General features: G+C 44.6%; 1 protein-coding gene across 9 annotated transcripts in view; it reads right to left on the bottom strand.

Annotated features, from left to right (window-relative positions):
* SMAD9 (SMAD family member 9) overlaps positions 1-11,662 on the bottom strand; it is a 41,251-nt gene extending 29,589 nt beyond the window's left edge. For 3 of the 9 annotated variants that reach the window (XR_005840861.2, XM_040649876.2, XM_025141642.3), the window contains exon 1: positions 1,832-11,572. The gene's annotated coding sequence lies outside the window, so the exon portion shown is untranslated. Of the gene's footprint in view, positions 1-1,831 lie in introns of all 9 variants that reach the window. The other 6 variants (XM_040649941.2, XM_025141620.3, XM_025141535.3 and 3 more) reach the window with 6 other exon arrangements.
* Positions 11,663-18,430: the final 6,768 nt, after the last annotated feature.

Raw genomic sequence — 18,430 nt, 5'->3', positions numbered from 1 at the left:
TATTGTCCCAAGATTTTCTTTTCCATTTTGACCAAGGTTTTAAATAAACACATTAATCTCTTTCAGTCAAATTAAATAACTCAACAGTGACATCAGTATGAGTCTGAGCACTATTGTTGCTAGTGGGAGAGTCGCCAAGGGTATGTGTACAAAAGCAAAAGCAGTGCTTTGCAGACCATGTGATGTAGTCTCAGATAAGTATATTGCACAATTTCCTATCGTTTTCCCCCTAGTTTCTTCTGAAATCTTTTTCTCCCCAAGTCGAACTGACATTCAAAACATAAGTGGCATTAAATATACTGAAGTTTTCAAATAACATCATTATCAGAATAACCTTGTTTAATATTATTTAATTACATAATACTGTATATTATTCAGCAGACTAAGCCACATGCTGCTAGGCTTAGATACTCCATTATGAAATACCTAGGCAGCCACTCTGCTCCAGGGCCGTAAAGATAGAGATGTTAATCCACAATTTAATTTTAATGATCTCTTAGGACAGCGGTTGTTTAAACTGTATGCCTCTTGTACCAGGCAACTTGCCCATCAGACTGGAAACTTCCAATGCTGAAATGTTTTAAAACTGTTTGACATATTTGCTGGGCTGATGACCAATCTCGTTTCTTGATGCTTCTGACTTGAGAATGAGGAAAGCCTTACAGTTTTGACCTATATCCCCAGCATTCACATAAAGCCCTGGGTCATACCATGACGGTTGCTTGTATTTCCTTTGGTGACTGTACAAGGCACGATCGTGAGGATGAGTTACACACCCTTTGGGGTACCTCATTAACACTGTTCCTTCTTCTGGGGCAACATGGAAAGCTTTGTCTATCTGTCTGGTAAGTGACTAGTGAGGACCAAACACGGTCAATCGTCCATGCTTTCTTTATTCCATTATCAAGTTTTGCCTAAGTTACGAAATGTGCTTTATGGAAGAGATGGAAGACATATACCGTGTGCACATGGACCCACCCTTTTGTTTTTGTGGTCTAAAGGAACAGGAAAAGATGGGATTGGAAACATCTCAGCCTAGTTCACGTGTCCTGTTCTCCCTGCACAGGTGCCTACCTTAACTATGTCTATGCTAGTAGATTAAACAGTGCTGGGGAACATTTCTAAGCATAGGAGATTGATTATGAATAGTGTAAATTGTTACCACAGTAACTGAAATGGCTTTGACTTGTGCCAATACCAATCTCTCTAATGTTTCTTGTGCGTGATTCAGGAGTTAGAAGGGTCCAGCAATCACTCCAAGTATGAAGTCTGCAGAGAGTCACCTGGTTTAGGAGGGTGACACAACTACTGCAAGGAAGAAAGCATCTCCATCCCAGTTGGGCTCAAGGCCAAGAACAGTATAAGGCATGTTTGATTTACTAGTTTGGAGGCAGCCTTGGGGTTGAATTCACTTGGCTACATAAACAAGTCCAAATTGTTGACACTCATATCTGAGCTAGTCATTCTGAAATCCCTAAATAAGTAACAGAAAAACATGTGTGTACATGGCATGACACATTCCACCTCACTGTCACTTAAGAAAAAAATCAGCAAAATCAGGCACTGCAAACAATGAATGTTGAGTGGTATGAGTCTCACTGCAGATTTGAATGACTGCTATGGACAGAGAGCAGAAAGGACTGGAATACTTCCTCCTACTCCTAAGCCTGTTTTTCACCTGCCAATATAGAACTTGCTTTTAGGCCCACGGGTCAACAGGAGAAACGTGTTCCTCTACAGTAACTTCCACTGTACTGCTGAAGAGCCTGATATGTCATAGTCAGAGAAAAGCAGAAGAAACACTGTCATCATGTGCTTGCTGTTAGCTGACCTGAGTGAAGGCCTGCTGAAGTCAGTAGGAAGGGTTCCAGAACTCATGGAAATTGAACATGTCCTCCTTTGTGTCTCATACGGGAATATGCTGACACTGTGGAAAGATCTGGAGAAATTTAGGTTTGGCTTAATCTATAAAGGACTTGCTGTGTTGGGGAAGCTTTGCATCATCCCCCAGCAGAACATCTGTGCAGGCCATTGTGTTGCTGAAGTTTCCTGCTAATTCAATTTCAGTGGAATTGTATCAGTCAGTCCTCATTAAATTCCACTTTAAGCTGCATGCAGAAGCCTAAAAGAAAAAACTGCTGGAATGCTGGTGAAAGCAGGCTTAAAACACTACCACATAAAAGCATGGTGCATAATCATGCTCACAAGACTATCTATGCATGGGTATGTATGCAGATGTGTGTATACATCCAGTCTCAGCATCAAACTCCAAGACTCTGCCCTGCCTCAGCTAACTAAGCCATGAAAGGCACGGCTATCAGTCTCGAATATGGCTGACATCATCAGTCTCGGTGTCATTGCAGCAGCTAAGTAAGGCCACAGAGAGATTTCTCAGAGGGTCGTCTAGACATAAGCTGTGCAGTTATTAGAGATTGCACGCAGCTGGAAAATGGAAGAGTGAGACAATTATAACTGGAAGTCTACAGCTCGGTGACTAAATCACAACAGAATTGGAAGGAAGAAAATTATTTTAGTCAAACTATCTTAAAAAGGAATGTTACGAACACGTGTGATTAGTTATTTTTACCTAGCACTGATTTAGTTATTGCTTGTTATTACAAAGGAGAAAAACCTGTGGGTTTTCTCAGAGCTGATACTGCTGTAATACAGACTTGATAGTAGTCAGCATACATTAAGGGCTCAGGGTGGCAAAGATCTTCCTCTGTCACATCATCATTGCTGTTTGCTGCATGGATCTCCCACACCTCAGCAGAAGGAAGGGTTTTTTAAATAAATAAATAAAATATTGTTTACAAATTCTTCAGGTCCCAAATGAGTGAGGAACTTCCCTGAGCTTGCCCTGGGCATGCTCCCACACCCTGAAGCACAAATCCTGCACTTGCACAGGCTTTTGCAGGCACAGATGTTCAGCGCAGGGCAGGAGAGGTTTTTACCCGTGTGTTTACTCCTGAAGAGTGTCATGGAAATGCATATGTGAGCTACACACATACACACACACACACACACTTTCTGCTGTTTCAGTAAGCAGTTCACAACTCAGTAACAGCTGCCCCATGTTACTCTTTATACATGTAAATCACCTTCAAAAGACTCCTGTTCCACTTGTGACACCCACGGCTCTGTTTGGGATCCTCCAGGGTTCTTCTTGTGACAAGGACCAAGAAGACAAGGTTGTTGTTATGAACCCATCCAAAACCACCGTCTTTTGCACCCAACAAAACAAAACACAGTGAATGAATTATTCATCACATTGTTACCAAGCTCTTCCACAACCACAGAACCTGACACCCAGGGTTTTAATTAAATGGGATGTAAAGGAGGTGGGTTTTTTTGTTGTTTTAATTAAGAAACTAAATTTCTTCCTGGTTTGACCCTGGAGTGCTCCACTGAAAACAGCTGTGATGATATGAGGTAAAGTACTTGAGACTCAAATTTGTCCATGTTTCACACAGCCCTGGCAATATCTCATTTTTCACTCCTATAAGTTTAAATGAATAATGCAAACTTCTGAAACTTATTTTCTTGTTCATTTCAGCTTGGTTCTGAAGGCTTTCCTACACCGCATTTTAGGTGAAGCCATTGATACTAAAGAGCAAATCCCACAGCACTTTGTGCCTCTCTGGCCACTCCTCTACCACTGCAGAGACTTCACTGCATTCGCTGCTGCCAGGTTAAAATGAAGACAAAATCTGATGCCAGTGTCTAAACATCTGTGACTTCCAAATAATCTCACTGAGCTTGTGGAACCTCTCAAATATTACCTCAGCTACTAGGCATAGTCCAGCTTCTCTGGTCAGGAATAACACATTCATTTGCTATAAGGAGGGACACATTCTGGCATGTAAACTGTGCGACTTAACACAGTCACATAAATTTCCATAAGCCAAGCACTTGAGGCTGTGTTTAAGAGGCACAGATTCAGTCACAACAGAAAAGTAAGCACCCTGATCACTTTTGGTATGTCTGTGATGCCCAACTGGGAAGGGATGTGCTAATTCCTGCAGTGGGACCACTGAATGTGCACATCTACAAGACACAGTACAGCTGCAGACTGAACACTGAATGACTTCATCTTCTGAGTACCAGAAGCAGCAAAGCTGTGTTAGACAGGAAGAAGGAAGGGTCATGGACATGGCAACAGTATGCAAATGTGCAAACTGTGCAAGCAGGATAGCAGCAATCTGCCTTTCATGTGAAGAGACGAGGAAAGTATCTAACAGTACAGAGCTAAGTGTTGGGATACTGACTGATGTTGGAGGTCTGAGAGAGCAGATTACAATATCACAGCACAGTAGAGGGAAGGAACTCTGGAGGACACCTGGCCCAATCCCAGCTCCAGCAGGGACACCCAGAGCAGAGTGCTCAGGACCATGTCCAGGTGGCTTTTGAAGCAAGGAGAGGACTCCAGAGCCTCCCAGACTTACACAGTTTTCTTGAAGAATAAGCCTCCTGAGAACCCTTGTGGCCCTACGGTTCTTTACTGTGATCAAGCCAAAGAGCTTCTCTTTTCAGGTGCAGCATTATGCTAACACGGTTGCACTGTTTCAAGCTCTAGGCCAACTCGGGCAGTGCTCCTGCATTCCACCGCTCAGGATAAACATGCTCACAGGACTAGAAATTCGCACTAATTTGTGCCTTTGAAAATCTCCCACAATATTTGAAAGCACCACACAAAATTACCATAACCAAGATCCGTGCAAAAATATGAAACTGGACCAACTTATCACTATGATCTCTCTTTGACCACGTTTCCTTCCTTAGTATCAAATTTTAAAGGAAACTAGCAACTGCCATGTTTATATGGAGTCGACCAAAGTATATTCTCTGGCTGGGCCACACTGAAGTCTGAGATGCAATCCCAGAGGATACACCCTCTCCTCTACCCCACACCCTGCTCCCGCCAGGCAGGAAGAAGACCCATTCCCCTTATCCCTTCCTATGGCCTGGCTTCCTCCGATAGGCAGCTCCAACAAAGTGCTCATCTTTCAACTGCCTTCCACCTTCCCAAGATAAGAGGCTAAGGAGTATGCATGCCATGGGGAAGTTCTGATGATGTATTTGTGGGGAGAAGGCAGGAGGCAGCGGAGCGTGACGGTGAAGTGCATCAACCTGACTTGGGGAGCCAACACGTCTTCTCGTGACTCTGGTTCTCCCCGTTTCATAGACAGTCTGTCCTACATTCTTCACATACTCACCATTCCCAGAGAAACTGTAGCAAAGCCCATCGGTGTTTCTAAAAATGGAACAGTTGGAAATACGCAAAAAATAGAGTTCCTGCTTTTAAAATAAACGCTGACTCGTCTCTAATACAAAGCATGCAGCCAAGTGCCTCCAGAACAAACACTTCACAAAGGAAGAAAGGGACTAGAAAAGAATTTCAGCTTCATTGCTGGCCTGAGGTTTATATCCACACTAATCAGATACTGTAATCCTTGTTATCAATCACTGGTGTTCTTGGAGCAATTCCCGAATACCCATTTTAGGAAAAGGATTTGCTTAGTTAGATATTAAGAATGTTTTGAATAAGGATACTTCTAAAGAACAGTTGCTCCACCTAGGATCTGATGCTCAAGGCTGGTGGGAAGGCTACCCTGGAAGTTAAGTAACTTAAGTTGGTGGGAAGGAATGCACTTTTTGAGTTCAAGACGTACATTTACAGCACATACACGCAAAATGGGTAAGGCAAATCATGTAGCACATCCCATCTGCCTAGCAGGAGGTGTGGGCCTAGCTCTGTGGTACTCAGCACAGTCCCTGATAGCTTCATTCCCTGTTGGGATCCATAGAAATAAAGGGAGGTTGGCTCCCTCAGGCAGATCTGCAAGGTTTCATCCTGACACGCGGGATCTGTATCTCATGCTTTGAGATCTGCTGATCTCTGCCTATTTGTGTCATGCATCTCAAGTCATAAAACCAAAGGTAACCTGTGATACTGAGAGTTAGCTGGGTACAAGAACAAGTTAGCATGGCCTACAAGAACCCCATGTGACAGAGCAGCTCTAGCCACAGGCCTGGCTGCAGTCCAGCATGCAGGCTTCACACCTGACACCTAAGGCCCCAGACAGACATCAGGGAGGCCTGACTAAAGGGCTACTTACTCCATTATGGACTTAATGCAACAGACATCTTTGGCAGATTTAGTATCACTGAATGCAACACACAGCTTGGAGAGTGAAATATTGATCAATAGATCACAGACTGTCAATAAAACACTCAAAAGGAAGAACTTCCAGAAGTGGTCCCACTTGGGCTGACAGCAGGCCTAGAGACAGACTCTTTCTCCCTATGGGCAAGTCCATATAGAGGGATAGGTTTCACACACCAAAACTTTCTATATATCTCATGTGAGCAGTTTTCCACGGAATCACATTAGCACTTCATTGTGCTCAAGCCATATTGCATTCAAAACCGTTTTTCCTAAAAGGCTTTTGTTGCACATCGCTGTGGGAAATTGTTAGTGCAGTAAGATTGATATAGGCTCTCCTGCACCAAAAGCCACAGCCGTCTGTGGTAATTGAGCCCTCAGTGGCTTGTGAAACCCTGTGGGGAAGAGGGAAGGGAGCATCCACAGGGTTTACATTCTGGAAATCTGCAAAAAAAGGACTGTGGAGTAAAAGTAGGCACTGATCTCATGGGTATTTATCTATGTAGAGATCTGATTGAGCAGATGGAATTGCCTTGGACAAGGGGCCAATGGTCCCAAGTATTTCCATCAAGAATATCTGGATATGTTTGGATTCTCTATAGAAGCTGTTTCACAACAATATGACTAAGAGCAAAAGGAGCAAGAACTTGTCTATCTAGTTCCCTCCTGCGGGGTGTAAAGGAGGAGACAGCTGGCTGTTCCCAGTGACTTCAGCTGAAGATGTGGGTGCTCTGCAAACCAGAACACTTGCTTATGAGATTAAACAGCCTCCATATGCCTACATTTGAGCCTGGGAGCATAAAATGAGGGCTGAATTCTCTTTAGCATGCGAGATGGCAAGCTATGGTAACAGAAAGCTTCAGAAAATGCAGGATACCAAACAAAAGGCAGAAAAAGGGCACTGAAGGAACACATCTCTCCCCTGCACGTCTCCAGGTACAGGGAACATCTCACCTCTCCAGCTCTATTTCTCCCTTTCCTCTCCCCTCCTACCACTTAGCTCTGCCCATGTCCCATGCAGGTTCCCACCAAGAAGCCGATGTTCCAGCAGAAGTCTTGCAGGACTTGCAGCAGGGCAGCCAAGGGAGCTGCAGGCTGTGCCTCACACCAGAATGAATTTCAGTTTCTCTACTCTAGATGTCCCTGTGGAGGCCTTGTGCCCTCCATGAAGTAATCCAAGATCTCTCAATTAAAGAGATAAATTAGCTACCTCATATATGCCGCAGGATAAGAAACTGCATGTTGGCAGCTGGGCATATCTACAGCAATTGGATGGAGACAAGTAGGTTTGGATAGGCCAGGCCAGCAAGCAACCACAAGGGAGTCTTGAAATCCATGTGAAATCCTCACGCCTTTGGTCCCTTCTGAGCCTACTGGACAGTGTGTGGGATCACACCCTGCCACAAACCTCCAGGTAAATGATTTTCCCTCAGGTTTCTGCACCTTTCACATAGGTATCCTGACAATGACTGCTTTGTAAAAGCCCTTTCATATCTCCTGATGAGGAATGCTACACAATAATGCCTAGAAAACGATTTTTCATTACAGAAAGGCATAGCATTTAAACATTAAATGATTAAGCATTGTTTAAATGTACTGACCTCAGTAACACTGTTATTTGCATTATAAAGTATTCTTAATTACATGGAGCTTTGCTGTTAGCAAACACCACTTTATAGAAAGGCCCTACCACCAACAGCTTGCTGCCTTGTGTTCCCACAGCACAGCTGCCTGACCAAGTACAATACAAGGCAGAACAAACAGAGTAACAGTTATTGAGCAATGACCAATCTTGCTCCTTTTGTAGCCAGGTAATGAGGGTGAAAGGAATCCTGAAGCAGAACGAACTGGAATGAGCCAAGGGTCTGCTCATTTTCTTTCCTCTTCCTCTCTGTCTTTCAGTGAACCACGGGACTGAGGCCGATGGATCTGGAGAACTCTGGAAGCAGGGAAAATTTTCATGATCTAAACAGAAACTAGGAGTATATAGAGACTCAGTAAGATGGGTTAGCATGGAGACGTTTCAGAAAGGAAAGCAGAAGATAGAGGATTTTGGCAGGGGTCACAGTGACGGTGAACAGAACGTAGGTGGAAGAAGAGAGCTTGTTGGGAAACGGGAGGTTGCAGTAACAAGCTGGACGGTTGCCACAGTGTGGACTAATGCTTTAGCAGCTGCAAACAAAAGGAAGAAGGAATGCAAGAAGCCATGAGAAGAAAAAATGTCAAAAGACATCTGGGAGTACCGGCTTGTAAGGAAACAGCAGTCAAAAGATGATGCTGAGTTTGGCAGAGGGGAGGACGGTGGTGCTCCTGACAGTGAAGAGAGGATAGGAAACAAGTGCTGGAAAGCTGGATGCAGGAAAGATAAGGCATTTCTCCTCCCAGTGAGAAACACATCTGGATCCTCATGCTGTTTCAATAAAAATAATTAAAAAAAAAAAAAAGGACAGAGATTATCATTTTCTTTTCCTTCCTGTTTTGTTTTGTCTATTTACATAGAAGCAACCATGTCAACTGGGAAATGATCTCCACTTTCACTGTGTCCTTGTCGTGTCCTTGTCCAGAGGAGCTGAACTTCAAAGAAAAACTGCTCGGCCTGTCTGAGATGCTACAATAGCTCCTTCAGAAACCTGCTGTCGGTCCTGTGGAACAACCCATCTAAAAATCACAGGTGTCTTCACTAAAACCCGGGCAGAAAAACTTTCACCTGTTTCATTTTAAACGCACACATCTGTTTGTCAGGATCTCAGACTGGGCTCTGATCCCGCAGTCTATTAGATCTAACTCATCTGCAAAAGCACAGCGTGGTTTTCAGCTACTATAACAAATACGCAGAGCCCGAGACTCTTTAATTCACCTCTTCATCTGTAAAATTCCCATGCTATTACCATTCAAACATTATAAAAAATGTAAGATGGGAAATAATTGGGGATATTTTTGAAAAATTAATTTTATTACACTGTATTCAGTCTGATGTTTCTTAGAACAAATGTTCTCAAAGACAGTAATAGGAAAGCAATGATTCTCTCAAATTGTCATTGCTATTACTATCTTTTGCTGTTAATGTACAATAACACTAATGATCCCTTATACCAGCCTGCAGCAGGAAACCAGGCAGCCTACCATAACAACCTTCTGTACGTTTTTGCTGTGCTGTTTTCAGTTAAAATATTTATGATATTTTTAATTATTTCTTCCTCATCCATGTCATTATTATTTGCAACAGGCATACTGCAGAGCAAATGGAATCTATGTACACTTTCATTTCGTTTTTACCACAAACGACCCAGAGCATATGCATTCTCTCTCTCCCCTTTTGGCTCCCCTTATTCCGTCGGGTTCCTCTGAAGCAGGGTGCCCCATAGAGCTGATGCTGGAATTACTGTTAGCGGGTATCAGCACCAGCGATAAATGCTAACTGGTGTTTTGGTTAGAGGTCACTTGTAATTAGTAGTCATTGTCCTCTGAATTTAACAATGGAAAAATAAAACTTTATCGAGACAGATTAGCCAGGCCATCAGAATTACAGCACTTTAGCATTCAGCAGAGAGGATTACATGACACCCTATCTGCCGAGCTGATAACAGCAGATAGCTGAGGATTTCAAGCTCGAGATGCACAAAGTCTGTAAAAGAATAAAAGGGGAGAAAGGAGGATTAACTGTCCAGATGTTATGTGATACGCTACGCCAACATTTCTGTGGTCCTATTTTAGTGGGTTGGGCCTTGCCTTGTCCCCAGTGAAGGCAGATGGGGAACCACCACCAGTTTGTGTGCAGGAGCTCCGGGTGCCTCGCCTCCACCTTCTGTAGGTATGCAGCATACGTGTATGTGCTCTCAGCCTGGGACAAGTGCACTGATAAAATATGAATGCTGAACTGCTCTGCAAAGTTGTGCAGTTGAGAGCTTAGGGCAAACCTTTGTGGGTGTTCAGTTTAGTTCTGCACGTAAATAAAAGCACCCATCCCCGACTCCTATGAAAACACAAATCCTGATCAAATTGGGATGCATGATAAAATACGAGTGACCCTTATTTGAGTTGTTTTTTTGCAGTTATTGCTTATCGCTTGTATGCCTGCAACAGAGTGAAAAAGAAAACATTTGTAACTCCATCACGAAGGGCAGACAGGGATAGAAATCACTGCAGAACTCAGAATGTAGAATGGAAAGGTTCACTTCAGGAATACTTTGCGGCACACTTCTTCTGCCTACTATGTCAAAGTGACTCAGTACGTAAAATAAATGAAATAAAAACTACACCCGAAGCCTCCACTCTAAAGTACAGCAGGAAACAAACGCAAACCAGGCGGACGTGGGCACATAGCAAATCTGGACAACGGGAGCTGTCTGCCCGGATGACGTTTGGGTGAGCGATGACATTCATCCTCCCATGGCCGAGGGGAAGAGTTTTGTGGCGCTTTCTTAAGCTGACGATCCGGGAGCCGAGGAGGGCATCGCCACCCATACAGACGCACATCTCTGCACACAGGAGAGATGCAAAGCACCGAAACTCAGTGCTCTCTGCAGTGTCCTTCCCCAGCAGCCACAAACTTGAACGCGTTCCAGAGACGTGCACATCACTTCCTACTGCTGCCAAGGCAGAACTCATTCACCGAAGAGTTGGCCATTCTGGGCTATGCTCTTTTTTTCTCCCCCCCCACTAATCTGTAAAACTCCAGCAATTAACAGCACGTGTGCGTTTGTGAGCGCTCATGTGTGTGCCATTTATTTTTATTCCCACCGACGTGCCTTCGAGAGCAAACCCGGCCAGGATCAAATGAATTCGCCCATAAAACCCAAGTGGGAAAACACAAAGTTGCCACCGCACCACATCGGAATTGATACAAACGGGCCCAACCGCGGGTCCCCCCGGCTCGGGGTGTGCCGTACGGGGCTTCGGTTCTGAAGGGATCCCGCGCCCGCAGCTGGAGCGCAAACCCAAACAGCCCAATTTCTGCTCTGCTCTATTCGGGAGCGCGTCCGGCGGCCGGGATTTCTCGAACAGAAAATAACCTCTGCAAGGGAAAAACTATCTCCGAACGTGTCATGTGGGTTTTGTTTTCCTTAAGGAAAGCAGCCCTCGCAGCGGGAATGCCTGTCAGCCTCCAGCCATCCACAACAACGCTCTTTCTCCCCGCGCTCCTCCTTTTCGCTCGCAGCCCTGGCGTCGCCGTGTCTCCCGCATCCCGGCCCCCTCCCGCCGAGAGGCACCGTCCCGGGGGATGCCGCCCGCACCGCCGGCCCCAGGTGCGCCGCCCGCGCCCGGCGCGAACTTTCGGGACCGTCCTCCGCGTGCCCCCCGCCGCACCGCACTCCGTCCCGGGACGCGGCCGGGAGCCCGGCTCTTACCTGCCACCGGCGCGGGCTGGGGTCTCGGCGCGCCGCGGGCGGGAGCGGGGCTGCAGCTGCGCGGCGGCGGCGGGGCCAGGGCGCAGCGCGGCAGCGGCAGCAGCAGCCCCGGCCGGCGTCAGTCAGGCGGGAGCCGCCAGCCTGTATTAGTGCGCCGGGCTGGAGCGCGGCCAGCAGCGCCGCTGCCGCCGGCCCGCCCCTGCGCTCCCCCCGCCGCCCGCCCCGCGCGCACACTCTCTCTCTCTCTCACACACACACCGCACAGAGTTACGGGCTCTCACACACAGTGACACGCTCACAGAGTTCACCCTCCGCGCTCCCACTGCGCACGGCTCGCCCCGCGCACGCTCTCCGTCGCCCCTCGCCTCTCGCACCCATCCCGGTCCCCGGGCGCCGCCATTTCCCGCCCCGCCGCTCCGGGGGCAGAGGCCGGGCACCCCGAGGGGGCGAGGGGAACCGCAGAGCCCTCCCTTCCCGCCTGTCCCTCCGGGGCTGTGACTGTGCCCGGCGACCCGTCTTGCTGACGTGCCTCCTCAGCCCGAGGCCTCTCACAAATGGCTCCGAACACCGCAGGGTGACTATGGGGGGAACACTGGGACAGTGCCCTGTGTGGAAGCTGGGCACCAGCAGCGGGCTGAGGTCCAGCTGCACCTCCCCGGGCAGTGCTGCACGGGGCCACCAGCTCTCCTCAGGCGTCCTCTGACCAGGGATGTCAGCCAGGGAGGTGTCCTACAGCAGTCCTCTTCATCCCACTGTCACACCAGCGCTTGTGGCTGTGGGATCCAGCTGCTAGGGTCCCACCACCCAAGCAGGCAGTGCCTGGGATTTGTTGCCCAATGGTTTTGTGAGCCGGTCTCAGAGAACTTCCATTTACCTCCTAACAGTAATGCAAACATAAATTGTGTTATAAACTGGGTTGTAATACCTTCACAGGGTTGTGAATGGTCCCATCGGTCCACGGGACTGCCCAGAGAACAGCGAACTGCTGTTGAGAAGTGGATCTATGTTCTGCTTTAGATATTACCTATTAAGCCCTCAAATTACCTACTTCTAACCAAATTCTAGCATACTGTATTGTCTGCAGTAAGGACAGGCTGAAAGGAATCTATCAGGAAACCCTGCTGCAGGCACTGGTACCTAAGGACAGTAGAAGTAGGAGGTATCTAAGAATGTAGGGCTTGAGGCAATGCGAGGAATAGGTACTGGCTGAGCCCGACTGATTGCATAGAGGGTTCCAGTTAAATTGCACTGAGCTTTTGAAGTCAATCAATAAGTATGATTAAAGATACCATCCTGCTGACATTTTCGCCAAAATTCTTTTCCTTGTAAAACATGACAGAAAAGCTAATGTTGTTTGTGTAGACATCAGAAAGCCACAATGGAATTACAGCTCCGCAGTACAAATTCATCAAGGCATGTGTGTGAGGGCTGTGAGGGAGAAGGGGCATGTAATGTAACTCCCTGAATTCCTCTCTTTACCACTTCGGTCCAAAACATCTTAAAATATCGCTGCTTCCCCACTGCCGTCTCCTTTCTCCTCAAGGAGGCTTCTTGACAGATGAGTGGCAGAGGAGATACTGTTATTTATAAATCACTGTAAACATTTATGGAGTGCCAATCACACATCCAAACTCAGCACGTCTGGAGATTTTACATCCACAAAGCTGTTTATTTTTAACTTAGCCACTTAAAACATCAATCTGTATAAAGATTATGAGGAAAGCAACATAATTACATGAAATACATCACAGTTCTGTGATAGCAGAGTTGCATATTTAGGTCTAAAAGCTATTGGTGAAGCTCACACCTTAACCAACTCTATTAAATCCTGCACTTTCACCCTTGTAAGCAGCTGCTGTCCCACACTGTATCGTATGGATGAGGATGGTCTCCCTTAGTGTGCACGTCGCACAGACCCATTTCCCAAATAAATAAATAAATAAATAAATAAAATAAAATATCTTCCAGTTTCCACTCCTCTACCCTGCTTGTCTTAAATATTGCTAAGATGCATTAGCTCATGTTGGCCATTGAGTAAAGCCAGACACACGGATAGTTATGATGGCTTAGTTGCAGTGTGGGGTAGAACTCTCTGAGACATGACTCCTTCCTTGATCATGAATCTGAGGGCTTTCCTACTTGAGTTCCACTGAATCTCATTGCTTCCATTCCAAGTGTTAAAGTCTCTGGTTTCTCATTTCTCTGCTCACAACTGCTGCTGCCAGCAACGAGGTGGCAGAATAATGTGGTCTACAGTCCATCATTGGTGGTGTAAATCAGTTCTGCTACTGGAGCTATCCTGACCAGCAGGGGATAGCAGTAGACAGCTAGTGCCTGGATGTGTCATTCAGCCCTTGAATCTTTACTTTGATAGTAGCTTTAGGTTAAATAGACTCAGTTACATTTAAAACAAGTAGATTGCATTCATGTGCGGTGGTGCCAATTTTAACAGAACCATTTGGAAAAAAGTCTAATTAAGTGGTCAAGTGAGTATACAGACTTCTAGACTTTCTAGACTTTGATATGCTACAGGTGATACTGTGGGGAATGCACTTGTTTTTCAGGTTTTGCTGTCTTATTACAATGGCTGAATGTGTGCATGCATTACCTGTCATCTGCTAACCTACTGATGAGGAGAGGGGCTCACACGTCACACCTCCTCTTTCCCTCTTTCTCCACACACTAAGACCCTTCCCTAAAGTCCAGATCTTTGTCAGTGTGGCTTTCAGGATTCATTGTCAGTGGTGTTCAGGATTCATTTCTGCTGGTGTGACCACCTGTTAGTCCCTGTACCACTTAGGATCTGCTAATTCCATTCCTCACATGCTGTTATCCCTGATGACAGCCTGGTTTCCTATCCTGCCCCTTGTAAGAGAAAATGCCCTACTTTGGCCTGCACACAATACAAATTTCCTTCTCAAATCCCATCCTGTAAAACATGGACCAGCCTTCTTTACTCATGAACCAATACCTGATTTGAGAATGTTCTCCTTTCTTTGGTCTGCATTTTGTCTTCTTGTGCTGGATAGCTCTGTAAAGAAACTTGTGAGTAAAGGGATATGTAAAAAATGGTAGACTGGATGTAGCTGTGAAAAGGAAGGACAGGTTCTAAGTTTTTTTTTAGCACAGGCACTCTATAAAATGCATAGAATAACATGAATTTTCCACTTGGAAGGGACTGCAAGTTCCTAAGAGCTGTAAATATATCTGCTCTGCGTATGTGCTGTTGCAGGGCTCCAGTGAAGTACTGGCACTGTCCACCACCCAGCATGAATAACTGCTGTAACAGCAGTGTCGTGAACTGTGCGAGGGAGATACCTCAACCTTCTCGATGTGTTCTGGCATGGGCAGCATCGTGGTTTTACTGTGTGAGTTACATTTTCCTCATGGGCTCTCTCAAGGCAAAGACAAAGCAGACACTTGCCTCTGGCAGCAGATTCTTGGGAACAGCAAAATAGCTGTGGTTCTGCTGCCTGCTCCTTCTGTGCCAAAGCCCTGGAAAGCGAGGGCTGTTCTGTAACTGGGAATGTAGCCAGGTGTGCATTGCTGTGAAAAGGAAGGATGCTACTTTAAGTAGCAGCAATCACCATCCCTTTGTGGGTACCTGAACAAAACCAAACCCTGCCAGGATGTCCACTCCACTCCTTTTGTTACCCTTCCCCACATGGAACTGGATCAACCCCAGCCTTGCATGCTTGGATTTAGATAAGTTTGATGTTGCATGCGATGTCTAAGAGCTTGGAGATTGCTCAGTTTACCATCTTATTCACAGGTTGTTTGGGTATCTTGGTATCCAGACAGAGCTCTGAGCAGTTGAGCACATCTGTACCAGCTTTTACAATAGACATTTGAACAATCAGGGAGTCCTCTGCCACACATCTTTTCCAACACAGAATAAAGCATTTGTTCCATACAGGCATGTTTCATACTGCTCACATCAATTTTCTGCATGTTTGTAGCATAAGATACAAATTCTCAGAAGAAAAACAGGTGGAAAAAACAGCTGCTACCTTATGCAACATGTTGGTCGATAAAGAATCACAGAGACTGTGCTGGGCAGCTGGTTTCTTTGTTCTCTCATAGCAAAGAAATTAAAATTTCTCTTGTCTCACTCTTCTTTGCTTCAGATTCAAGAAGTAAAGCTACAAATTCAGAGAATCATAGAAGCAGAAGGAGAAGTTTGGAGATGCATGGCAGTGGATGGAGATGCAGGCAGTGGAGAGGTTTGGAAATGCATGGCTAAAGGGAGAGAAGGAAAAAAGGGAATCTTCAGTAGAGTGGACATGTAACAAGAAGCACCTGAGAAAGTTGTATAACAGTAGTACAGAAATACTAGGAGACACTGAGTTGAGCATGCGGAGGGGCTTCAAGTACTGCCACCACAGTGTGGATTCTGTCACTTTTGGGGGTGAGGCAAATACTAAGATCCAAAATTTATCATTTGTCTTCATGGCATTTTTCATTCAGATTCAAAAAAGGTGTAAAGAGGCAAATGAACACAATGATGGGGAAAAATGAATATTAACTTTCAGTTGCCAAACAAGAATATCTCAGAAAAGCATTTAAAATGGCTGCAACTAAACTCACTACAATTTTAGAACTAGGAAGAATGATTTTTCCAGCCAGTATTGTAACTGAGCTAAAGATATTTGTTCCTGTGTGTACGTAAGTACCTGCTGAAACAGCTGCACAAGAATGAAGTCATATTATCTATGATTAAAGATTTTAGGGGCAAATTCTACTCCGAGCTACAAGAACATAAATTTGAAGTAACTCCAGTGAAAGTTGTCATCATCTTATTATATCAAACTCCATATATTTCCTCATTTTTTTTCTTTTTTTTTCCTTCTATTTTTTCTTTCTTTTCTAAGTCCTGACTTTAGACCACCAAAGTTTTTAATGAATTTAGATCCAGCTATCCATCTTGTTATTTGTGCTGAATTTGTTCTCTGCTGCAGAGAGTACAACTCTGAAATGCTTAGAAAAATGTGATCATTGGGATACCTTTTTATTCCAAAAGATGTGGCTAGACCCCAAACTAGCTGACAGTACTTGGAAGTACAGGATCTTCCTGTCAACAGTCTTTTTTGTTCTCCTCAAAACTATGAGATCAGATGGACAGAGACAACCTACTTTTACATCTGTTGTACTTTTTGCGTAATAATGTTGATGACTGAGTAGACCTTAGAAGGTGAACTATGGAAGGATTCTCTTTCCATTCTGTTTCCATTTAGCCAGCACTGGCTGAAATGTGTCACTGTTTGTCTGACCTGGCTGAAATATTTATGTGTCTCAGTCTCTGCTGGCATTGGTTCAAGAACCGGTGTTATTCCTTGCCTTTTCTTCACCTCCTGAACTTCATGCCTGATGTTGGGAAGAATCAGATGAACTGTCAGCCACTTCATTTGATTCCATCCTTTATCCTAATTGTCTGAACAATTTTCTTGTTGGAAATTAGCTTGGATGAAAAGAAACAGCATGTAAAGATTCACAAACGCTGAGACAGAGTGAACCACTGTCCATACATATCCAGTAGTTCTAGAACTTTGGCTTCAAAGTCAATAGCAATGGTTGAGCTAGAGCAATTCTACTGGAAAATGTGAAGATTTTGTGAAGATTGTGAAGCCTTTGGTGATGGAAAAATCATTACTGACCTTGCAGTTGTACGTGTTGTACAACTGTTCCATGGTTAGGCTTATCCTTCCTGTAAAGTAAAATGGCTACCAAAAAATCACAGAATCTCTTGGAGAGATGATGCTCAAGACCTCTTTAGGTTTCAGGTCAGAGTCTCCATTTTCTCATGTGTCTGCCAACATTCCTTGTTTCTGTACATCAGCTTACTTTCAAGCATATAGACATATGCATCGTTTTCTAGCACTGGGCTTACAAGCAGTAAGTATTGGAATAAATTCCCTATCGATTGGCAGAATTCCTCTCACTGATGAGCATATTAGCTAACTGTCATCTGGTCCTTCCTTGGAGATGGAGTGGTCCTGAAGTTCTCACCTGCCCTATTTGCAATCTGACTATATTGTCCTGAATTTTTTTTTTTCTCTTCCCTTTTTACCAGTGCCATGATTTGTGTCATTGGCAAAATTCTCAGAAACAACTTCATAGTTTGTTCTGGGTCATTGTTAAAGCCATAGTTAAATACTGTAAGGTCAAGGAATGATCTCTTTGGGCCCTCATTAAAAACCCATCAGGTTGATAAAATTTTCCCCATTTACGATGACATTTTCAGATGTAGGAACTAGCCAGTTTTTAATCAGTTTAGAATAATACAAATTCAATACAGCTTACATTAATTTCCTAATTAAAATGTCAGGTAATATGAAGCTGAATACCTCTGAAAAGTCTGTAATACCAGACCCGTTTCCTTTACCAGCCAAACTTTTAATTCAGTTTTAATTTCAGCAGATATTTTTTGTTGACTGGTGTTAACCCACATAGTCCTCCCTTAATTCTTTACTGACTAAGACCTGTATGGTCTGTCCACTGTTCTACCTGAAATTGTTTTTAGCTCTGAGAGGCTGCTAATTACGCCACTCATGCTATATATCTTCCTTAATATGCTAGCATTGTATTTGCTGTCTTCTGATTTAATGTTACCAGCCTTCCAAAACCCACTGAAACAACGTGCACGGGTCAGAGAGCTCCTCAGCGTACACCTTTAAAATTCTTGAGATCAAGGTATCAGGACCTGATGATTTCACAATGTCTTAAGTTGTACTTCGCTTTTTAACATCGCCTTCAATACTGTTAAAATAGAAAATATGTTTTTAGCTCGTAGCATAGATAATGTATCATTTCCCTTCTTTTTTCAGACACTTTTTGAAAAGTCTGCTTCATTACTCACAGTTCTATCATTTCCACCTAGTAACATCATTTCCACCAATGATATGAATTGTTGCTTAAA

The sequence above is a fragment of the Gallus gallus genome, chromosome 1 (assembly GCF_016699485.2).
Source record: "Gallus gallus isolate bGalGal1 chromosome 1, bGalGal1.mat.broiler.GRCg7b, whole genome shotgun sequence".
Classification (NCBI taxonomy): Eukaryota; Metazoa; Chordata; class Aves; order Galliformes; family Phasianidae; genus Gallus; species Gallus gallus.
Note: the sequence above shows the minus strand (reverse complement) of the source record. Positions and strands in the feature narration are given on the sequence as shown.